Genomic DNA, 3,384 nt, shown 5'->3' with positions numbered 1-3,384 from the left:
AATAAATAAGGGCATTACTTCTATTACAATTGTATATGACCACGACCCATTGAATTTGTAAGAAAGTGTGTTAATGATTTCTACTCGGGCGAAATGTTGCAGTTAAAATTTAATGCTGTACAAATTTAATTTAACTACCTTGGTGTAACAGTGCTTACGTCTTCTTGTATACACAAACTGAAAAAAGCATGTCCGGTTCCAAAGACTTTGTCTTTAAGCTAATAATTTTGGAAGAGATTCCAAGCCAAAGAAGCGGTGAATTGGAGTAAAGATAAATTTGGGACACAACTCTTTTTTTATACCCACCACCATAGAATGGTGACGGGGGTATAATAAGTTTGTCATTCCGTTTGTAACACATCGAAATATCGATTTCCGACTATATAAAGTATATATATTCTTGATCAGGGAGAAATTCTAAGACGATATAACGATGTCCGTCTGTCCGTCTGTCTGTCTGTCTGTCTGTCTGTCTGTCTGTTGTAATCACGACGCTACAGTCTTCAATAATGAAGCAATCGTGCTGAAATTTTGCACAAACTCATCTTTTGTCTGCAGACAGGTTAAGTTCGAAGATGGGCTATATCGGTCCAGGTTTTGATATAGTCCCCATATAAACCGACCTCCCGATTTGGGGTCTTGGGCTTATAGAAATCGTAGTTTTTATCCAATTTGCCTGAAATTTGAAATCTAGAGGTATTTTATGACCACAAAGAGGTGTGCCAAAAATGGTGAGTATCGCTCCATGTTTTGGTATAGCCCCCATATAGACCGATCTCCCGATTTTACTTCTTGGGCTTATAGAAACCGCAGTTTTTATTCAATTTACCTGCAATTGGAAATCTAGAGGTATTGTAGGACCACAAATATGTGTGCCGCAAATTATGAGTATCGGTCCATATTTTGGTATAGCCCCCATATAGACCGATCTCCCGATTTTATTTCTTGGGCTTATAGAAACCGCAGTTTTTATTCAATTTACCTGAAATTGGAAATCTAGAGGTATTGTAGGACCACAAATACGTGTGCCAAAAATTGTGGGTATCGGTCCATGTTTTGGTATGGTCCCCATATAAAACGACCTCCCGATTTGGGGTCTTGGGCTTATAGAAACCGCAGTTTTTATTCCATGTCCCTGAAGTTGGAAATCTAGAGGTATTGTAGGACCACATATACGTGTGCCAAAAATTGTGAGTATCGGTCCATATTTTGGTAGAGCCCCCATATAGACCGATCTCCCCATTTTAATTCTTGGGCTTATAGAAACCGCAGTTTTTATTCAATTTACCTGAAATTGGAAATCTAAAGGTATTGTAGGACTACAAATACGTGTGCCAAAAATTGTGAGTATCGGTCCATGTTTTAGTATGGTCCCCATATAAAACGATCTCCCGATTTGGGGTCTTGGGCTTATAGAAACCGTAGTTTTTATCCAATTTCATGAAATTGGAAATCTAGATGTATTTTAGTCCATATTTTGGTATAGACCGATTTCTCGATTTTACTTCTTGGGCTTCTAGAATCCGAAGTTTTTATCCTATTTGCCTGAAATTGGAAATCTAGAGGTATTTTCGGGTCATAAAGAGGTGTGCCGAAAACGGTGAGTATCGGTCCATATTTTAGTATAGCCCCCATAAGAACGATCTCCCGATTTAACTCCTTGGGTTTCCAGAAACCGTAGTTTTTATCTGTTTTGCCTGAAATTGTAAATATTCTGGTAGTTTAGGCTCACAAGAACGTGTATCGCATTAAGTTTTTATCGGTCCATTTGGTAATGCCTCCATATAGACCGACTTCTATTCTTGAGGGTGTAGAAGGTGCACTGATCATGAAAATTGCTTGAAACTCAATGTAAAATTTCCAGATTTTACTTCTACAGATTTAAGATTTCAAATCAAGACGTTATTTTATAATTTTCTTGCACACTTACAAGAGATGTTAATGATTCGTCTAAAACTCAAACAAAAATGGTTCTTATAAATCCAGAATCTGATATAGTCCTCATAGGTGAAATCTTTAAATTTATCTTCGGGAAGTGTCCTCAAGTCCTCAAGCCCTCCTGAATTTTCAAAGGAAACCCTAACATTTGGTTCATAGTGGTGGGTATTTAAGATTCGGCCCAGCCGAACTTAGTGCTGTATATACTTGTTTAAATTTGCGTTTTGCGTACTTGAATCTAGGAAACAAATTTTAATTTAGTAGTTATCTCACCGTATTTTTTCATGTGCTCTCAATGTCCTTGAAAAACATGTTGACTTTAAAATGGCTTTAATAATTCCTTTAAAATGGCTTTAATAATTCTAAAAAAATCTTCACAATTAATGAAAATAGGGGATATTTTTTTAGATTCGCAAGAAAAAATATAGAACTTATTTTTTATCGATCCATATTTCTGTGACTCTTTGAGGTCACAGAAAGCTAAATTTGCTGAGAATGACAATGCAAAAAATGATTAATTTTTTTAACTTCTCTCTTATCAATGGCATTTTGATCTATTATTTGAATAAATCGTGTGTCTCTCGTACCGTTGCTCGTCACCTTAGGTTAGGTTAAGTTAGGTGGCAGCCCGACGTATCAGGCTCACTTAGACTATTCAGTCCATTGTGATACCACATTGGTGAACTTCTCTCTTATCACTGAGTGCTGCTCGATTCCATGTTAAGCTCAATGACAAGGGACCTCCTTTTTATAGCCGAGTCCGAACGGCGTTCCAAATTGCAGTGAAACCACTTTGAGAAGCTTTGAAATCCTCAGAAATGTCACCAGCATTACTGAGGTGGGATAATCCACCGCTGAAAAACTTTTTGGTGTTCGGTCGCAGCAGAAATCGAACCCACGACCTTGTGTATTCAAGGCGGGCATGCTAACCATTGCACCACGGTGGCTCCCTGCGTCTCGTCACCTTCAAAAAGTGAAAGAAAAAACTCGTTAATTGAAGTTGTTAATAGTACAAGAGCTCGACGATGTACAAAAAAAATTGAGACTGGTAAGAGCCAAGGATTTGCTTGCACGTAAGTAGGCAGTTACTGAATTTGGTTTTCTCGAATTTTCTTTGAATGTTAAATTTTCATTCCCAATGAGAAGCCATTCCAAATTAGGAAGTTTGTGAACAAGAAGTCAGCTGAAAATTTATTCATTCGAGAATTCAAGCGCTACTGATAGCAATTGTGTGATGATCAACTCAGCTCGTATTAATCAACCGTGAGATCAAACTAAATACTGAATATTATTGTAAAAATATCCTAAGGACAGTGTTTAGCCTGGGTGGGCTCAATACATGGCACGGCCGCAGGCCTTGGACATTCTAACAGAACTCAGCCCGAGTCAACTAATAACGGTTTAAGAAGGATGTTCCTCGCTCCATTTCTATCGCACAATAGCCTC

This window comes from Haematobia irritans, chromosome 1 (assembly GCF_050003625.1).
Source record: "Haematobia irritans isolate KBUSLIRL chromosome 1, ASM5000362v1, whole genome shotgun sequence".
Classification (NCBI taxonomy): domain Eukaryota; kingdom Metazoa; phylum Arthropoda; class Insecta; order Diptera; family Muscidae; genus Haematobia; species Haematobia irritans.
The sequence above is the reverse complement of the archived record's forward strand: the minus strand, read 5'-3'. Positions refer to the sequence as shown.